A 13,368-nucleotide genomic window follows, 5' to 3' on the forward strand; every position below is an offset into this window, starting at 1 on the left:
GATGGTAGAAACGCCTGAGAGATGAGGGTAAACAATGGAAGAGAGAGGATATCTGTTCTGATCGCCATGGATCTCTCTGAGAGGACATCCTCCCACTTGATCCTCCTGTGTCGAAGGGTGGCAAATGCAGGGGGAGACACCTGGCAGTGTGGTCCAAGTCGGCTGAGAGCACTCGACCCAGCCCCACAGAGCCTCCTAGAAGGCAGAGAAAGAGCCCAGAAGTTCCCTGGGGCCCCTAGAGAAGGCCCCGAGAGAATGAGATGAGTTGAAAGCCTGGGACCTGGTCGTTGGACTTCTAGACTGGAGGGGAGATGGCCTGTGGAAGGGCCACTGCCCGCAACCCCTGTTGGACCAGACCCCTCCTGTCTGCTTTGGGAGACTGGGGGTGAATATGAGAATGAATTCATGTAGAAGAGATGGTGTTCTAATGCTTGGTTTCAACTTCTTGAAATCCTTTCAACTTCTTGAAATCGTTGACATTCCTTTTCTCCTTGTCCCCAGGACCACCATGAATGGGAAGGGGCCTTCAAAGAAGCAAGATGAGAACATCTCTTACAAGGCTGTCCAGTGTCAATATCCAACCACTGCAGTCACTTCTACCCCCTTGGCAGCCCCACTGCTTCCATCAGGACACAGATCCGTTCCTGTACAGGTTTTTGAGCAAACGTAAGTTTGGATTTCTCGCAGAGAAATGCCAAGAGTGCAATGACTGGGGTCCTAGGGTGGTTGCAAGTCTAGTTTTCAGAGAAACTGTGTGGAGGGTTGGGTCACTATCCTGTGCACCCGAAAAGCATATTCTACTGCTTGTTCCCTGGAATTTAAATCCAGGCCTTGAAAAAGAAAAGGAACTGTGAACTGTTTTCAAGAGGGAGCTCTATCACCTTCCATTCCCAACAGCGATGCAGGAGCGATCCAGTCGTTCCACATCCTGCCTTGCATTGGGGAGTGGGGTCTCTCTCTCCCTCTCGGGTGCATTTGGTTTGCATCATGCTGATAGGTGTGCAGTGAGAGCTCATTGGAGTTTGAATTTGAATTGCCCCGATGGTACCTTTTTATGGGATTTCCATCTGTATACTCTTTGGTAAAGGGTTTCGGTCTTTTGCCCATTTTTTTTGTTTTTGTTCTTTTCAGACTGGATGGCTTGCTTCTTTGGGGGTCCACTTTTGAGGTTCTCTCCTTCCGACAGGAGTCCTTTATCAGGTATGTGGTTTGCACCTATTTTCTCCCAGTTTGTAGCTTCCCTTTTGGGTCTTCTTCACAAGGTGTTTCACACATTACAGACTTCCAATTCTGATTGTTGGATCATGTCTAATGAATCAACTCTTCTTGAACGGAACATGATTTGATGTCCAGTCGGAGGATTCTTTACCTAGCTGTCCATTCTGGACATTTTTTTCCCTAGAAGATTTATCATTTTACGTAGAAGGCGGTGATTAATTTTGAGTTAATTTAACAATTTTTTTTTTCTGTTTGAGAGAGTGAGCATGCGCATGAGTGGGGCGTGGGGTGGAGGGAGAAGCGAAAAGAGCGTCCTTAAGCAGACTCCCCAGTGAGCTTGGAGCCTGATTTTGTCCCGGGACCCTGAGAGCATGACAAGAGCCGAAATGAAGAGCTGGCTGCCTCAGCGACTGAGTCACCCAGGCGCCACGAGTTCAGTTTTGTACAGAGGATGAGCCTTCGATTGTGGTCCTCGTCCTCCTCGTCCTCCACCTCCACCTCCTCCTCCTCTCTGCCCCTCCCTCTTCTTCTTGGGCCTCCTTCTTCTTCTTAGTCTCTGGAAGTCCACTTGCTCTAGCACCATTTCTTCAAAACGCTGTCACTCCTCCATTGAATTGCTTTTCCCCTTTGTCAGAATCCCATTGACATGTTGGTGGTTGGTCTCTTTCTGGGTTTGATCCTGTTCCACTTATCTATCTTTATACTGTTCCATTTGTCTATCCCTTCACCAACACCACACCTTTTTGATTACTATAGCTGTAGATCTTGAAACTGGGTGGAAGGATTCCTTTGGTTTTCTTCTTTAGTTTTATTTTCTCATCTTTTTCTAGGTTCTGACGTGGAGAGCTTATTGTTTTCAGACAGAGAGAGAGAGAGAGAGAGAGAGAGAGACAGGGAAGGGTTGCAGAGAGAGAGAGAGAGAGAGAGAGAGAGAGATATGATTAAAGAGCCTCCATGCCCAGCACCAGCACAATGCAGGTTCAGTCTCACAACCTCGAGTTTAATCATGAGCCGAGTCAAAATCAAGAGTTGGACTAACTGACTGAGCCTCCCAGATGCTCCTCCTCCTTTCTAACATAGGCAGTGTTTGCTCTACATGGTGCTGTCCATTGATTGTGCTGTGTCCCACACATTTTCATATGTTGTATGTTCATTTTCCTTCACTTCAATGCATTGAGATTTGATCTTTGGTCTTTGATCATCTAGAAGGTTACTTTCTCAGTGTTTGGATATTTGTTAGTTTTCTCCTTTGGATACCTAGTTGGCTTTTTAAATATATTTTTTTTAATGTTGAAATTGTACTTCCGAGAAATTGATCGATAGGGTTGTCTTTGTTTCAGGTGTACAATAGAGCGATTCCCCTACCCTACCCCACCTGCTGTCAGCTCCGGTTGCAGGCACTGATGTGCCTTGGAGACTCAGGTGCACCTCCCCCACCCCTCCTCCCTTCAGCTCCTGTTGCCAGGCACTGGTTTGCGTTGGAGACGGAACCCTCGTAGGGGTTCCAAGCACTTCCTAGTGGCCCAGAAGACACTGGTGATCGGAGACCAAGCCACAAGGCTCTTTGGAGCCAGCTGGGGGCCATCCAAATGCCTCCCCACACAGTTCTGGAGCGGCTGTGGGCTGTCCTGGAGCAGCTGTGGGCTGCTGGGTTGGTGATATCCGAACGTTGGCCACATGTGCCACGAGTCTCTGGGTTTCGCTGGGAGATCCTGGTGTGCACTGCAGTGGTGGTGTTCCTGGGAAAGAGTGCACTCAGCTTCTGAAGAAGAAAGTGGCAGTGTGCCCAGAACGAGGAAGTCTCTGGAAAAGGCATGGAGAAGACCTAACCGGACGCACAAGCGCGTGGAGCTGTCGCATCATCCGAGCCGAAGGCCAGTCCTCTCCCGTTCCAGCTTCTTGCTCTGGCTGCCCTGAATCAAGATGCCGGGTATTGGTCAGTGGGAAACACCACGCAACTGCGGAAGGGAGTTCGGGAAAGGCTGTTGAAGAGCCCTCACCAGCTGCCTCCTGAAAATCCCATCTGTGGAGCAGCCCAGGAAGATGGAGAAGCCCTGGTGAGGAAAACACCAGAAGGCTTCAAGGACAGCCGTGATCTGCAGGCAAGTGCAGACCCGCTGGTTCAGGAGATTGGCAGCTGTGGACAGAGAGTGCAGGACGAGGCAGGGCAGGCAGGCAGGCCAGAGCTTCCTGAAGGAGGAGTGCGGCGGCAGGCCAGCGCTGAGGGCCAGAGCCAACAGCACACCCTCAGCCAGATCCTCCTGAAGGGGATGCATGTGCTAGAGCTGCTTGGAGATCATCTGGAAGGTGGGGGCTCAAGGAGGCAGGTGGAGACTGGCTCCTCCTCCCCTGACCACGTGCCCTCAGGCGGGGGCCCCGTGAACCAATTCAAGCCGTCCAGGGCACTGAAGAAGGCACGTCAGAGGAATGAAGAGCTCCCAAGAAACCCAACAAGCCACCAAGCTGAGCAAGGACCTGTTCACCTTCGGAACACCCTCCTGGACGGTGAGATTCCGAAGTTGCGCCTGAAGCTTGAGGCAGAGCCGAAGCTGTGCGAAGAGCACCTCAGACACCTGGAGAGGAAGATGATGGAGGAGAAGGCACGCTGCCTGCAAGTGAAGAACGAGCTTGCCAAGGTGCGCAGGAAGGCGGATGCTGCCCACTGGCACTTGGGCCTCTATAGGAACATGGCCGCCGACCTGCACCGAGAATGGCAGCAAATCGCCTCCTTGCATGAGCGGGAGCGCCTCGTGGTGGAGAAGAGGAGTGAGGAGAGCCAGAAGGCTGTCCTGTGGGCAGAGAGGGAGTTCCAAAGGCTCCAGGCCCAAAACCATTGCCTCAGGCAGAAGCTGGCCAACTCTGGGCCCAAGGTCCAGCCTGTCTCCGGGGGGCCTCCTGCTCCTGCTCCTGCTGTTCCGGGCACAGCCTCCAAATACCCTCAAGGGCCAAAGGCTCCCCTGAAACCCAGGAAGCCCAAGAAGGGAGCAAGGGTGCACTGGCCAGACTCCAAGTTCTCGGGTCCCCTGCAGGTCTGATTCCCTTGCCCAGCAGCCACCAACACTCACAACCAGAGCACAAAAGCTCCTGTGCTTACCCCTTCAGCCATACCCATGGCTCCTTTGACTTGAGATCCACCCCATCCTTTAGCCTGATGCTCCATATTCCCTGGAGCCGTATGAGTGTGAGAGAATATTTTTCAGTGTTCAGCGTAACACAAATAAAAATAAAAATATCCAATGGCTGAGACTCCTGCTCCTGAGAATGGATTTGATTAAGGGATTCTATGCCAAGCAAGGGACGGTTTGAAGTGTCTTTTATCGATCCCTTCATCGTCCCAATAACCCAGTGTGTCATGTCTGACTGAGGTTCAGACAGGGGAAACAACTTGCCCCAAGATCACACAGCTAGTGAATTTCAGAGCTCCCGTTCCAAACCAGGGTTGTCTAATGATCACCTGCTGTGCCAATAACTTCTACTACTATGCCTACTACTCTTCTTCTTCTTCTTCTTCTTCTTCTTCTTCTTCTTCTTCTTCTTCTTCTTCTTCTTCTTCTTCTTCTTCTTTCTTCTTCTTCTTCTTCTCCTTCTCCTTCTCCTTCTCCTTCTCCTTCTCCTTCTCCTTCTCCTTCTCCTTCTCCTTCTCCTTCTCCTCCTCCTCCTCCTCCTCCTCCTCCTCCTCCTCCTCCTCCTCCTCCTCCTCCTCCTCCTCCTCCTCCTCCTCCTCCTCCTCCTCCTTCTCCTTCTCCTTCTTCTCCTTCTCCTTCTCCTTCTCCTTCTTCTTCTTCTTCTCCTTCTCCTTCTCCTTCTCCTTCTTCTCCTTCTTCTTCTTCTTCTTCTTCTTCTTTCTTCTTCTCCTTCTTCTTCTTCTTCTTCTTCTTCTTCTTCTTCTTCTTCTTCTTCTTCTTCTTCTTCCTTCTTTCTTCTTCTTCTTCTTCTTCTTCTTCTTCTTCTTCTTCTTCTTCTTCTTCTTCTTCTTCGGAGAGACAGAAAGGGTGACGGCGCACACACACACACACAAAGGAACGCACACACATGCAGGCGGGGGAGGGGCCGAGTTAGAGAGTTTCCTCGACAGGCTTCGGACTCAAGTGCTGAACCAGACGCTGGTCTGGATTTCCCAGATCACGTGATCAGCCCTGAACCGAAATCAGGAGCCAGACACTGAACTGACAGGCACCCTTGGGCAAGGAACTTCTAGGCAAGCTGCTGAAGGATCCCAGAAGGGCTTGGTAAAATGTTCCCCTCGTTCACGTCCTAGGATGTGATGATTCTATGCAAAGATAATAGTGCATATGATATAATCTAACATAATATATAATAATAGAAGGATGCAGAGATTATAGTGGTGGCTAGCTGAGGTCAAGTCCCAGCCAAGTAGGGAGGGCAGCCTTTAAGGGTCTCCAACGATTCCCATCTTGGGTACACATCGTTTTGTGTTCCATACTCCACCTCTTGATTCGAGTCAGAACTACTGACTCCCTTGTAAAGGACAGAATGTGGCCAAAGTGATAGGATGTCCCTTCGGAGGTGAGTTGACAAAGAGACTGGTCTCCTCTTGGGCTTGCCCGCCCTCCGTCCCTCCCTCCCTCATCTGTTCCCAGGGAAGCCAGCTGCTCCTTGGGAGCTTTATGCTGGAGAGGCCCATGGGGCAAGGAATGACTCTTTCTTGCTTCCAGCAATGGAGGGCCTCTGGCTGCTCACAGCCAGCTGAGTGAGCTCAAAAGCAGACTTACCCCCAACAAGCCCGCAGATGACTGAAGATCCAGAGGCCCTCTGGACTGCAGCCTTGTGAGAGATCCTGAGCCACAGGGACCTGGCTAGTTGCACCTGGATGGCTGGCCCACAGAAACCATATCAGGTTATGAATGTTGTTTTAGGCCCATTGGTTCGGGGAAAACCTTCAAGAAAGACAGGAGTGGGAAGCCAAATGTTTGGCTTCTGACCCACCCACCCTCTCCTGGGGTTGAAATTCCAGGGAAATCAAGAGATGGTAGAAACGCCTGAGAGATGAGGGTAAACAATGGAAGAGAGAGGATATCTGTTCTGATCGCCATGGATCTCTCTGAGAGGACATCCTCCCACTTGATCCTCCTGTGTCGAAGGGTGGCAAATGCAGGGGGAGACACCTGGCAGTGTGGTCCAAGTCGGCTGAGAGCACTCGACCCAGCCCCACAGAGCCTCCTAGAAGGCAGAGAAAGAGCCCAGAAGTTCCCTGGGGCCCCTAGAGAAGGCCCCGAGAGAAGGAGATGAGTTGAAAGCCTGGGACCTGGTCGTTGGACTTCTAGACTGGAGGGGAGATGGCCTGTGGAAGGGCCACTGCCCGCAACCCCTGTTGGACCAGACCCCTCCTGTCTGCTTTGGGAGACTGGGGGTGAATATGAGAATGAATTCATGTAGAAGAGATGGTGTTCTAATGCTTGGTTTCAACTTCTTGAAATCCTTTCAACTTCTTGAAATCGTTGACATTCCTTTTCTCCTTGTCCCCAGGACCACCATGAATGGGAAGGGGCCTTCAAAGAAGCAAGATGAGAACATCTCTTACAAGGCTGTCCAGTGTCAATATCCAACCACTGCAGTCACTTCTACCCCCTTGGCAGCCCCACTGCTTCCATCAGGACACAGATCCGTTCCTGCACAGGTTTTTGAGCAAACGTAAGTTTGGATTTCTCGCAGAGAAATGCCAAGAGTGCAATGACTGGGGTCCTAGGGTGGTTGCAAGTCTAGTTTTCAGAGAAACTGTGTGGAGGGTTGGGTCACTATCCTGTGCACCCGAAAAGCATATTCTACTGCTTGTTCCCTGGAATTTAAATCCAGGCCTTGAAAAAGAAAAGGAACTGTGAACTGTTTTCAAGAGGGAGCTCTATCACCTTCCATTCCCAACAGCGATGCAGGAGCGATCCAGTCGTTCCACATCCTGCCTTGCATTGGGGAGTGGGGTCTCTCTCTCCCTCTCGGGTGCATTTGGTTTGCATCATGCTGATAGGTGTGCAGTGAGAGCTCATTGGAGTTTGAATTTGAATTGCCCCGATGGTACCTATTTATGGGATTTCCATCTGTATACTCTTTGGTAAAGGGTTTCGGTCTTTTGCCCATTTTTTTGGTTTTTGTTCTTTTCAGACTGGATGGCTTGCTTCTTTGGGGGTCCACTTTTGAGGTTCTCTCCTTCCGACAGGAGTCCTTTATCAGGTATGTGGTTTGCACCTATTTTCTCCCAGTTTGTAGCTTCCCTTTTGGGTCTTCTTCACAAGGTGTTTCACACATTACAGACTTCCAATTCTGATTGTTGGATCATGTCTAATGAATCAACTCTTCTTGAACGGAACATGATTTGATGTCCAGTCGGAGGATTCTTTACCTAGCTGTCCATTCTGGACATTTTTTTCCCTAGAAGATTTATCATTTTACGTAGAAGGCGGTGATTAATTTTGAGTTAATTTAACAAATTTTTTTTTCTTTTTGAGAGAGTGAGCATGCGCATGAGTGGGGCGTGGGGTGGAGGGAGAAGCGAAAAGAGCGTCCTTAAGCAGACTCCCCAGTGAGCTTGGAGCCTGATTTTGTCCCGGGACCCTGAGAGCATGACAAGAGCCGAAATGAAGAGCTGGCTGCCTCAGCGACTGAGTCACCCAGGCGCCACGAGTTCAGTTTTGTACAGAGGATGAGCCTTCGATTGTGGTCCTCGTCCTCCTCGTCCTCCACCTCCACCTCCTCCTCCTCTCTGCCCCTCCCTCTTCTTCTTGGGCCTCCTTCTTCTTCTTTGTCTCTGGAAGTCCACTTGCTCTAGCACCATTTCTTCAAAACGCTGTCACTCCTCCATTGAATTGCTTTTCCCCTTTGTCAGAATCCCATTGACATGTTGGTGGTTGGTCTCTTTCTGGGTTTGATCCTGTTCCACTTATCTATCTTTATACTGTTCCATTTGTCTATCCCTTCACCAACACCACACCTTTTTGATTACTATAGCTGTAGATCTTGAAACTGGGTGGAAGGATTCCTTTGGTTTTGTTCTTTAGTTTTATTTTCTCATCTTTTTCTAGGTTCTGACGTGGAGAGCTTATTGTTTTGAGACAGAGAGAGAGAGAGAGAGAGAGAGAGAGACAGGGAAGGGGTACAGAGAGAGAGAGAGAGAGAGAGAGAGAGAGATTATTAAACAGCCTCCATGCCCAGCACCAGCACAATGCAGGTTCAGTCTCACAACCTCGAGTTTAATCATGACCCGAGTCAAAATCAAGAGTTGGACTAACTGACTGAGCCTCCCAGATGCTCCTCCTCCTTTCTAACATAGGCAGTGTTTGCTCTACATGGTGCTGTCCATTGATTGTGCTGTGTCCCACACATTTTCATATGTTGTATGTTCATTTTCCTTCACTTCAATGCATTGAGATTTGATCTTTGGTCTTTGATCATCTAGAAGGTTACTTTCTCAGTGTTTGGATATTTGTTAGATTTCTCCTTTGGATACCTAGTTTGCTTTTTAAATATATTTTTTTTAATGTTGAAATTGTACTTCCGAGAAATTGATCGATAGGGTTGTCTTTGTTTCAGGTGTACAATATAGCGATTCCCCTCCCCTAACCCACCTGCTGTCAGCTCCGGTTGCAGGCACTGATGTGCCTTGGAGACTCAGGTGCACCTCCCCCACCCCTCCTCCCTTCAGCTCCTTTTGCCAGGCACTGGTTTGCGTTGGAGACGGAACCCTCGTAGGGGTTCCAAGCACTTCCTAGTGGCCCAGAAGACACTGGTGATCGGAGACCAAGCCACAAGGCTCTTTGGAGCCAGCTGGGGGCCATCCAAATGCCTCCCCACACAGTTCTGGAGCCGCTGTGGGCTGTCCTGGAGCAGCTGTGGGCTGCTGGGTTGGTGATAGACGAACGTTGGCCGCATGTGCCACGAGTTTCTGGGTTTCGCTGGGAGATCCTGGTGTGCACTGCAGTGGTGGTGTTCCTGGGAAAGAGTGCACTCAGCTTCCGAAGAAGAAAGTGGCAGTGTGCCCAGAACGAGGAAGTCTCTGGAAAAGGCATGGAGAAGACCGAACCGGACGCACAAGCCCGTGGAGCTGTCGCATCATCCGAGCCGAAGGCCAGTCCTCTCCCGTTCCAGCTTCTTGCTCTGGCTGCCCTGAATCAAGATGCCGGGTATTGGTCAGTGGGAAACACCACGCAACTGCGGAAGGGAGTTCGGGAAAGGCTGTTGAAGAGCCCTCACCAGCTGCCTCCTGAAAATCCCATCTGTGGAGCAGCCCAGGAAGATGGAGAAGCCCTGGTGAGGAAAACACCAGAAGGCTTCAAGGACAGCCGTGATCTGCAGGCAAGTGCAGACCCGCTGGTTCAGGAGATTGGCAGCTGTGGACAGAGAGTGCAGGACGAGGCAGGGCAGGCAGGCAGGCCAGAGCTTCCTGAAGGAGGAGTGCGGCGGCAGGCCAGCGCTGAGGGCCAGAGCCAACAGCACACCCTCAGCCAGATCCTCCTGAAGGGGATGCATGTGCTAGAGCTGCTTGGAGATCATCTGGAAGGTGGGGGCTCAAGGAGGCAGGTGGAGACTGGCTCCTCCTCCCCTGACCACGTGCCCTCAGGCGGGGGCCCCGTGAACCAATTCAAGCCGTCCAGGGCACTGAAGAAGGCACGTCAGAGGAATGAAGAGCTCCCAAGAAACCCAACAAGCCACCAAGCTGAGCAAGGACCTGTTCACCTTCGGAACACCCTCCTGGACGGTGAGATTCCGAAGTTGCGCCTGAAGCTTGAGGCAGAGCCGAAGCTGTGCGAAGAGCACCTCAGACACCTGGAGAGGAAGATGATGGAGGAGAAGGCACGCTGCCTGCAAGTGAAGAACGAGCTTGCCAAGGTGCGCAGGAAGGCGGATGCTGCCCACTGGCACTTGGGCCTCTATAGGAACATGGCCGCCGACCTGCACCGAGAATGGCAGCAAATCGCCTCCTTGCATGAGCGGGAGCGCCTCGTGGTGGAGAAGAGGAGTGAGGAGAGCCAGAAGGCTGTCCTGTGGGCAGAGAGGGAGTTCCAAAGGCTCCAGGCCCAAAACCATTGCCTCAGGCAGAAGCTGGCCAACTCTGGGCCCAAGGTCCAGCCTGTCTCCGGGGGGCCTCCTGCTCCTACTCCTGCTGTTCCGGGCACAGCCTCCAAATACCCTCAAGGGCCAAAGGCTCCCCTGAAACCCAGGAAGCCCAAGAAGGGAGCAAGGGTGCACTGGCCAGACTCCAAGTTCTCGGGTCCCCTGCAGGTCTGATTCCCTTGCCCAGCAGCCACCAACACTCACAACCAGAGCACAAAAGCTCCTGTGCTTACCCCTTCAGCCATACCCATGGCTCCTTTGACTTGAGATCCACCCCATCCTTTAGCCTGATGCTCCATATTCCCTGGAGCCGTATGAGTGTGAGAGAATATTTTTCAGTGTTCAGCGTAACACAAATAAAAATAAAAATATCCAATGGCTGAGACTCCTGCTACTGAGAATGGATTTGATTAAGGGATTCTATGCCAGCAAGGGACGGTTTGAAGTGTCTTTTATCGATCCCTTCATCGTCCCAATAACCCAGTGTGTCATGTCTGACTGAGGTTCAGACAGGGGAAACAACTTGCCCCAAGATCACACAGCTAGTGAATTTCAGAGCTCCCGTTCCAAACCAGGGTTGTCTAATGATCACCTGCTGTGCCAATAACTTCTACTACTATGCCTACTACTGTTCTTCTTCTTCTTCTTCTTCTTCTTCTTCTTCTTCTTCTTCTTCTTCTTCTTCTTCTTCTTCTTCTTCGGAGAGACAGAAAGGGTGACGGCGCACACACACACACACAAAGGAACGCACACACATGCAGGTGGGGGAGGGGCCGAGTTAGAGAGATTCCTCGACAGGCTTCGGACTCAAGTGCTGAACCAGACGCTGGTCTGGATTTCCCAGATCACGTGATCAGCCCTGAACCGAAATCAGGAGCCAGACACTGAACTGACAGGCACCCTTGGGCAAGGAACTTCTAGGCAAGCTGCTGAAGGATCCCAGAAGGGCTTGGTAAAATGTTCCCCTCGTTCACGTCCTAGGATGTGATGATTCAATGCAAAGATAATAGTGCATATGATATAATCTAACATAATATATAATAATAGAAGGATGCAGAGATTATAGTGGTGGCTAGCTGAGGTCAAGTCCCAGCCAAGTAGGGAGGGCAGCCTTTAAGGGTCTCCAACGATTCCCATCTTGGGTACACATCGTTTTGTGTTCCATACTCCACCTCTTGATTCGAGTCAGAACTACTGACTCCCTTGTAAAGGACAGAATGTGGCCAAAGTGATAGGATGTCCCTTCGGAGGTGAGTTGACAAAGAGACTGGTCTCCTCTTGGGCTTGCCCGCCCTCCGTCCCTCCCTCCCTCATCTGTTCCCAGGGAAGCCAGCTGCTCCTTGGGAGCTTTATGCTGGAGAGGCCCATGGGGCAAGGAATGACTCTTTCTTGCTTCCAGCAATGGAGGGCCTCTGGCTGCTCACAGCCAGCTGAGTGAGCTCAAAAGCAGACTTACCCCCAACAAGCCCGCAGATGACTGAAGATCCAGAGGCCCTCTGGACTGCAGCCTTGTGAGAGATCCTGAGCCACAGGGACCTGGCTAGTTGCACCTGGATGGCTGGCCCACAGAAACCATATCAGGTTATGAATGTTGTTTTAGGCCCATTGGTTCGGGGAAAACCTTCAAGAAAGACAGGAGTGGGAAGCCAAATGTTTGGCTTCTGACCCACCCCCCCTCTCCTGGGGTTGAAATTCCAGGGAAATCAAGAGATGGTAGAAACGCCTGAGAGATGAGGGTAAACAATGGAAGAGAGAGGATATCTGTTCTGATCGCCATGGATCTCTCTGAGAGGACATCCTCCCACTTGATCCTCCTGTGTCGAAGGGTGGCAAATGCAGGGGGAGACACCTGGCAGTGTGGTCCAAGTCGGCTGAGAGCACTCGACCCAGCCCCACAGAGCCTCCTAGAAGGCAGAGAAAGAGCCCAGAAGTTCCCTGGGGCCCCTAGAGAAGGCCCCGAGAGAAGGAGATGAGTTGAAAGCCTGGGACCTGGTCGTTGGACTTCTAGACTGGAGGGGAGATGGCCTGTGGAAGGGCCACTGCCCGCAACCCCTGTTGGACCAGACCCCTCCTGTCTGCTTTGGGAGACTGGGGGTGAATATGAGAATGAATTCATGTAGAAGAGATGGTGTTCTAATGCTTGGTTTCAACTTCTTGAAATCCTTTCAACTTCTTGAAATCGTTGACATTCCTTTTCTCCTTGTCCCCAGGACCACCATGAATGGGAAGGGGCCTTCAAAGAAGCAAGATGAGAACATCTCTTACAAGGCTGTCCAGTGTCAATATCCAACCACTGCAGTCACTTCTACCCCCTTGGCAGCCCCACTGCTTCCATCAGGACCCAGATCCGTTCCTGTACAGGTTTTTGAGCAAACCTAAGTTTGGATTTCTCGCAGAGAAATGCCAAGAGTGCAATGACTGGGGTCCTAGGGTGGTTGCAAGTCTAGTTTTCAGAGAAACTGTGTGGAGGGTTGGGTCACTATCCTGTGCACCCGAAAAGCATATTCTACTGCTTGTTCCCTGGAATTTAAATGCAGGCCTTGAAAAAGAAAAGGAACTGTGAACTGTTTTCAAGAGGGAGCTCTATCACCTTCCATTCCCAACAGCGATGCAGGAGCGATCCAGTCGTTCCACATCCTGCCTTGCATTGGGGAGTGGGGTCTCTCTCTCCCTCTCGGGTGCATTTGGTTTGCATCATGCTGATAGGTGTGCAGTGAGAGCTCATTGGAGTTTGAATTTGAATTGCCCCGATGGTACCTTTTTATGGGATTTCCATCTGTATACTCTTTGGTAAAGGGTTTCGGTCTTTTGCCCATTTTTTTTGTTTTTGTTCTTTTCAGACTGGATGGCTTGCTTCTTTGGGGGTCCACTTTTGAGGTTCTCTCCTTCCGACAGGAGTCCTTTATCAGGTATGTGGTTTGCACCTATTTTCTCCCAGTTTGTAGCTTCCCTTTTGGGTCTTCTTCACAAGGTGTTTCACACATTACAGACTTCCAATTCTGATTGTTGGATCATGTCTAATGAATCAACTCTTCTTGAACGGAACATGATTTGATGTCCAGTCGGAGGATTCTTTCCCTAGCTGTC

The sequence above is a fragment of the Meles meles genome, chromosome 1 (genome assembly GCF_922984935.1).
Source record: "Meles meles chromosome 1, mMelMel3.1 paternal haplotype, whole genome shotgun sequence".
In the NCBI taxonomy this organism is placed as follows: domain Eukaryota; kingdom Metazoa; phylum Chordata; class Mammalia; order Carnivora; family Mustelidae; genus Meles; species Meles meles.